This window comes from Pagrus pagrus (assembly GCF_965226575.1).
Source record: "Pagrus pagrus genome assembly, chromosome: 8".
Taxonomy (NCBI): domain Eukaryota; kingdom Metazoa; phylum Chordata; class Actinopteri; order Spariformes; family Sparidae; genus Pagrus; species Pagrus pagrus.
This window is the reverse complement of record NC_140192.1, coordinates 27510161-27518406: the sequence shown is the minus strand read 5'-3', so window position 1 is coordinate 27518406 and position 8246 is coordinate 27510161.

The window sequence follows — 8246 nt, the reverse complement described above, 5'->3', positions numbered from 1 at the left end:
ACACAAAATATAAAGCTTGCCAGTCACTTTTTAATGATGTGTTTATGTGATTCCCATCAACCTGTTAAATCTGGAAATGTAATGTGACCATGTTATGTCTGCCAGGTGCTTTCATTCAGGTGGTCGGCCCATTGCTGGTAAATAGATGAGATGAAATAGGCCAATAAAAAAATCACAGTGAGGTGTAAATGATGGAGGACAGGCGTATAATCCAGTATCTGTTATTGGACATGTCGTTAATTAGCCTACCGGCTGTTGGAATTGTAAGATATACTTTTGCTTTCTTTATATCAATTCACATTATTTACTTTGAACTGTGTAATGTATCGTTTTTCCATATATAATTATTATCATAGTATTATATTATATGTTGGGTATCATGGAATTTGCCCACATTTACCACCGGTATTTAGCTTCCTGCCAGCTGTTTGAGGTCGACTATCCCAGTTGTTAACGTGGAAATTTCTGATTTTCACGAGTTGTCAAGGACCACCAAATGCAACATTAGTCGTGGTCTGTGAGGAGGAAGGAATTCACGAGGATGCTGAATGGCTTCTATTGGGACAAGGCATTGTTTCCGCCCACAAGTGTCCGGTCCTCAGAAGGCTTCACAAGGTTAGTTTGTGAAAAAGAAAAGCTGTTCTGGAGCTTTGTGGTGCTCAACCCAAAAGTCTGGAGAAAATGAATATAAAAAAGTACGCCAGAAAGGTTTTAATTCTTGGCAAGATGGGTTCAATATTTATGGTACGGTCAAGTAAACACACATGCTTTGTTAAAACATAGGGATGGAAAAGACCACACTTGACTGAATTTGGTCACATAAACTGGAGCGAGTGCTCCCTGGGAGTTTCAGGTCAATGGCTTTCACTTGGAAACCTGCTCATTAAGTGAGAATTTTTTAATAAAATGCAAAGATGGAGAAAATTGGGAACAAAAGGCGCTGATTATGGAAGAGTTTGGATTTGTACTTGTTCATTTCAGGAAATACTTGTACCGAATTTGATGAAGGCAAAACAAAAGATGCATTCCCACCATGCTGTTCATTAAGAATCAGTAATCAGGATGACCTATACTGCAGGGTGCTAATTGGTGCAGAGACTGATTCAATTATTTGTATTGGATGCTCACAAAAGTATTAGAATTTTTCAATACGAGCAGGTTCCTACGTTTGAATAGATACTTCAGAAGATACTTTCTGCCTTTTCAACGCCTACTTCTTTTGAGGATACGGTTTCATGTTGTCCAAGTTTTGTCCAAGAGTACGAAAACTCTCTTTGAGAGACGCGGCTGAACTGACTTTCAATATTTACATTTTATGCCTAGTGTGGACAGACCTTTTAATGAAACATTTCCAGTTCTGTGGGCACTTTCTTCCAGTACCGGAGATTTAAAAGATCAACTGACCTACACTACTCTAAACCTCGGAGTACAAGGATTGTTCTGTGTCCAACAAACCACAAAAACAACCCACCTCAAGATCAGGGTCACACCTGTGTGTATAATACTGGAAGTCTGGTAAAGAAGGGGTGACAAAAGGGCAAGTAATTACAGGCTGGACAGAATAAACAACATTGTTAAATACTGCCTGACCCCTGTCGGGTCATCAGTGGGGTTGTGGTCAAGAGCAGATTTTCAGGTTAACGTCTGTCCCAAATCTGGAGACACTGGTGATTTGAAATAATACATTCTTTTAAATTCTGCTTTGGACGTCTTCCTCTCCCTCATTGTGTTGGTTACACTAGTGCCAATGCTCATGTGTAACTTCACAAAAGACAGTAGTCGTATTGCAAAATGTGATCACAGCACACAACACAAACACTGTTCTATTTTCCTGTCAACCCAGTGTCATGTCAGTTTGTAAAATACTGAAGAAATGTAAACTATAGGGGGAAAAAACTTTTTTCATGACAGTTTTTCATGAATTTTTTTTTTTGAAATGGAAAATTAATGTTCATGTACACAGATCCTATGGACTAAATTTTGGTCAGTATTGATAAAAGATTTTTAAACCGAAATCACAGTGTTTCCTCAACCTCAACCAAAGTGAACCCGATACATTTCTGTTTCACAAACTCTTCTTCTTTTTCTAAACTTAACCAAAGTACTTTGACACCTAAACCTACACACAGACTGGATGCAAATCCTGCATTCAGACATGACAATCTTGGAATGTGTGCATTCCCTGCATCACCGGTACACTTCAGAAATGTAATATTTCAGTCAAGAAAATGTGCAGGCGCAGAGATGGTTGTGCTGATAGTCACAAGAACAATTTCAAAACTGTGTCCATGTACACAAATCCTGTATATTATATTTTGTGACAATTTCATGAATTGCTGTGAAACTATGTTGTAACTGTATTCTTCCAGGAGTCCTTGGCATAAAATAGGTATTATTGTAGTACTGCTGTGCTGGACTTCCTGTCAGTTTCCTTGCACAGGAAATGATCATGTAGAACTTCTCTGACAGTCCCAAGTCTCTGTGTAAGGAATAAAGACAGACTATGAGGAGATTATTTGCACCCAAAGTTCTCAGTTTGGGATGTCCTCATAAAAAAAACTAACATTTTGCAGGCTACTCATAATTTCCCCCACATGATCCTTCATGTGTATAGTATAGCAGTGTAGGAACAGCGTTTAAAGTCGGGCTGAGTGGGGGGTTTGGGGGTGTCCCTGCTGCCATCAGTAATTCCATAAACAGGAGGGAAATGAGCTACGGTCTACCCTAGGCTGTCCTTTCCCCAGGACGTTAGTCATTAAAGCTAGCAGACCTAAACCTAAATACACAGCTACAGAATACACCTTGTTCTCCACAGTCCAGCGGCTGAAACCAGAGAGAAACCAGCTTCGACTCCTGCATTAACATGACTTTAATCCATGTCACACCTGGCTTGGAGGCTCAGAAATGATACCGTCGCCTAATAAATGTCCAATAAGATTTGACAGAGTCAAGAAGATGACATTTAAAGGGTGATCACTGCTGCTGTAAAGCGAACCTGTCACATAAATATGTTGGATGGCATTATTAACATACCTGGGATCAAAGATTCATGATTTATGCCAAGTGGGACTTGAAGATGCTAACTTTCAACCCTTTCACACACAAACAACCCACTAATACCCACTAACATCTGGCTGTTGTCTTCAATTAGAAACACTACAATAAGCATTCAAACGGGGCCAGAACCCAAATCTGTAGAACGTGACACTCCAGTAAATGAACAAAAGCCAAGCTTATCTATTAGCAATGGGAAAGGAGTCGACTGCCCTTTTTTTGTGGGTTTACCTGCGTTAAAAAAACAACAACCTGTATATGTATGCTAATTCTGCCATAGAAAATGGTATTTCACCTGCACACCTGCCTTCTTAATGTACATGCAAACGTAGTGAGACCGAGAAGCATTGCTAAAGTTTAGGAATGAGAATTTCAAGCAAAAATGCTGTTCGATAACCACCAGGAAATATTTGATGATTAACTGAAGATCGACTACCAAGGCCTGTAACAATGAGATACCACCAGGTATCCTGTTATTACAGGCCTTGGTAGAAAGTTAGTAGTTCTGCTATTAAAAACAATGGAAATAATATTTCTTCATAGTCACACGAACTATTCGCACTTTTACCATTAAACAACTATTCCAATATTTGAAAACATGACCAATCCCTATAGAAATGCGTCACCAGCCAAAACAGTTTGCAGTGTGTCACATTTTCTGGAGTTTGAGAGGTTGAAATATTTTCAACGTTTAGCACAAGGAACGGAGTTGCTCCACTTTTTGCATTTATTACATACTGTATGACTGCCAGGATGTGCACACAGCCCCGCTCCACAGGTGCACCATGCCCAAAATGCAGACATTAGACAATTACTAGACTTGCTAGTTACTATACATACATATTATATATTAAATGTGTAATATGCTTCATTTTCTAAATTGTATTTGTAAAGAGTTCTTTGCATTTTCACAAGCAGTGGTCAATGGGCTGAAAAAGTAGGTCAAACATGCCGCTGACATAATCCACACAAACTTCGCTGAGAGCTGAGCTTTGTGAAACCTGAACTCTACTACTGACGGCCTCCCCTGACGACAGAACTAAACGTGTTTACCATGAAAACTTTCCTACATTACGGCTCTGTCCTCATGAGGCTGTCAGCCTGCCCCCTTAAAATTCACTCACATACACCACCCGTAAAGACCAACTGCCATTGCCTTTCGTGAGCACGTTAGGTCACACATCATTATGTTTTCAAGCTGATCTTATGTGGCACAGGCCTTCATTTGTTGTTCTGTCCTGCTTCCATGGATCCCAAATCACAACAGCTGTTAAGCCTTTACCTACTGCACCGAGCGGGTTCCTCTGGATTCTTTCCAAATGATGTAAAGGCTGTTCTCTTGTAAAACATGTCTGGAAACCATACATTAAAGCTTTGACACTCGTGACAAATAGGTACTGTAACCTTGATCTTTAAATTCCATGCTACAAGGTATGATGTCAAACTTAATGTACGCAGGATACTGAGGTGCTTTAGGGCTTAAACAGCTTGCAAAGGGATGAACAAGCAGGACATTCGGTACAGTCTGAATTATTAGATTCGGCACCAATAAAAGATAGTGCCTTGCCGCAAATGTGGCCAGATCTCCTGATGTTTTTTGCAGCTTCAGCATTGTTGGTGATATAATGTGAAATCCCAGCATTCGTTCTGTCAAGTGAATTTCAGACGAGGGCCACACAGGCTGCTGGTGCTTTCAACATCAGACTAACGAAGCCTGAATGAAATCCTGTTCCTCTGAATTCTCACACGTTCCATATTTACTGGTCTCATTTGGCGGTTTTCTGCAACAGTTGGGGTGAGCTTGACAAAATCCTGAGCCAGTCCCATTCTTTCCACTCAGATCATAAAACTCAAAATTTTCCTCATAACAGAGCGGCCCTTGTAGGTCTAGTCACCAGGCACAGTGAGCGCTTCACAGCAAGGCCATGGAATAATTAAGCAAGCTCTTTCCACGCCACATCACAGAGGGAAATATTCATTTTTCTATTCTGATAAATCTATTACAGTAACAAGTGACTCGTAATATGACCACACAGAATAAATGTGGCAGAAAAAAGGCCTGTTCCAACAACAACAACGTACAAAATTGAATTCACAGTTGTAATCAGCGTGTCAATCAAACATACACAACAAACAGCAGAAACAGTGGGCCGGGGGTGACAAGGTCGATACAGGTCAGCAGAGAGCCATCCATCATGGCTGACAGACAGGCTGGCCTTGTACACAGCCATGTTTGAACAAAGGTCACTATGGTGGCCTCACACAGTAAGCCACTCAAACACTCACAGCCAGAACACAACCTCAGTATATGTGATCCCAGTCATGAAGAATATAACCTGGAGTGAGCTGAATATTATAAAACCATATGCCACGAACAAACATTTAAATATTAGTAGTACTGCTAGTTTGTACTGAACTACTATAGCAACTGTGTTTTCTGTCCAACTGTACGGTTAACATGTTTATGTCAATGTCAGCCAAGGCTGGAAGTTACTTAGTAGCTACTAACTGCTTTTAAGATATATATTTGTGTCTTTTTGTTTTAGTTTACTTTCATTTCTTACTTTCAATTACTTCAACACGTCAACACATTGACAGCAGAGCTGCAACAATTAATTGACCAGTTTTTAATTATTAAACGAATTGCATTTTTTCTGGTTATTTAATTTTCTATTGGAGTAAACTTAATAATTCTGGGTTGTGGAAGAAACTACACGTTTAAGGACGTCATCTTGGTGCTCTGTAAAACACAGATCAACATGTTTTTCCCCATTTTCTGACAGGGTATGGACCAAATAACTAATAACTTATCAATCTAGATATAATCTTTAGTTGCAGCCATATTTGTCAACACAATGTAGATCCTTTTTGCTGCTGTATAACTGTCTATCAGTGAACTAAAAATATTGTTTCATTTCCAATTTTGCTATGAAATCAATTCTCCAATAACTTTTACAGTGATAACATTCAAGTGAGCTAAAGTAAGTCCTACTTTAAAGATTTTAATTCTGGTTACCGAAATATAAAAGGATGCTATGGCTTACCCTTCACAGAGGAAAGGGGCACTTCATCTTTAGTAGATCGCTCATAATTACGCTACTTGTGCGACTTTATGTTTGAACCTTTGCTTTTGGAGGGTCAGGGATCGTACAGTTTGAGATATACTGTAAGGCTAGGTGATTTTGATTCACATTTGTTGAGGATTTTGCACCAGTAAAGCAAAACTTTACCCAAGTCCTGTGTTTTTATAGTCTTGTGGTACTGCCTTCTAAAGGGACCTTGTGTCACAATCAAGTTCCAGCATATTTGTAAATTTCAAATATATTATGTCCTGGTGGTGCACTTTCCTCAATACAGTTGTGTTTCATCAAATTACGAACAACGTATTGATACAATGTACAGAAAACCTGAGGCCAGGTCATTTGGAGGCAACAGGAGCCCAACTGAATTATTTTCACCCTCTGGCCCCAAAACAGGTTGATTCTACATAATAAACTGAATATCTTTATGCTGTTTATATTTGTACTTGTGTTTTTTCTGATTATCCAATTATAAACATATACTGTGTATATGTTGTTGTTTTGCACTTATTCATAATCTCTCACTGCTGAAGTGAAATCTTTTTTTTAGTCTTTTTTTCAATAATTGTGTGGCTTACTGAACTTTTAGTAGTAGTTAAGTAGTTCATGCATGAATGCTATGGATTGTGTATTTTAAAGAGATGATTTCATACATTGAGTTTCCTCGAACGTGATAAAAACTATGATGTCATGTTTTTCCTTTCCACCCAGAAGGAGGCACATTGTTGCCAAAACATCAGCTCATGGAAATAAGCCTGTGCTGTATATCTGTCATTCTCAAGTGCTCCTATTGTCTTGTTAGCTATTTCTACCCAAATGTATTTCAGCTTGAGTTGGGCAACCACAGCTGTCATACTGAACAACATCAAGACAGAGCATTAGTTGCAGGTTACACTGCCTAACATTTGAAACACATGAATACAAATTTCAAAATGCTGTACTGATCAAAAAGATGTGCCTGAAAACAAATATGCTGCAGGCTCCAGGTATCAGGCATGGCAGCAGCTAAATAATAAAGATGATTCAAACCAGAGGAGAAGTTCGACCGGGCCGTAGATCACACCACGACGGCTCACTAGAAACACGTCCCCTTCGGTATGGCTTGCATGGCGTGCGCTCCTCTATTGCACCGCATTCTCTGGCAGTTTTTGGACTCGCATAAAAGTTAAAATATTGGCAACTTGTCAGCACAAGTCGCAGAGTTGCCCCGCTCGTCAACGTCACACTTGGCCAGGGCAACTTGCACACGCAGCCCCGCTCCACAGGAGCACGACACACACTATCAGGGCATGAAATGGCCTGGGAGGTTAAGGTCTAGACAAAATGTTCCGCACCGGGGCAGGTAGGACAAATCATAGCGGATTATAGCGTGTGTTTGTTTTGGGTTTGATTGCTGTTTGAATGTGGGCTGAATATGTATACATTACATATATACATAACATATGTCAGGTAGTTGTTCTATATGGCCAGAACTCTGTAACGTTAACAGCCAAATCGGCCATCAAAAGGGAAGTCTAGCAATAAACTCTGGTGGGTTCATTACTCTCTATCATTCCTCATATTTCGCCCTGGGAAGACACGTAATACATGCCACTTATTTAGCAGCTGTTAACTGCATGTGACTATTATTTGAGTTGCATATTTATTGGATCAGATGTTTACTTGCCGATTTGGCCTGTTTATCATTTAATTGGATAAAAAGAAAAAGAGTATTAAAACTAATATCTTTAATAAGCAATCATCCCATCTTAAACTCTACATTTGTATTGAACTGGTCACAAATTGCTCTCTTAAGTTAAGCTTTCCTCCTGCTAATCCCATATTCCCTAGTAAACATGCCCATTGATATTCACCAACATAGAAGTCCATCTGTCAAACATTCCCAACCCAGTTTCCATGATCTCTCCCACGTGTTAAATGCATTGATTGGCTACTATTTCAACATGGGAGTAACATTTTCCTCCCAAAATTTTTTATGGTTCGCTGTTCCTCCACCTGCTGAGGCTTAGAGATGGAAAGAGAACTAATCACCGCACCAACACCGTGGTTTTGGATGAGACCCAATGAGTCACTCAAAACACTCGACATTGACATGCAGCTCGGCTTCCCAGC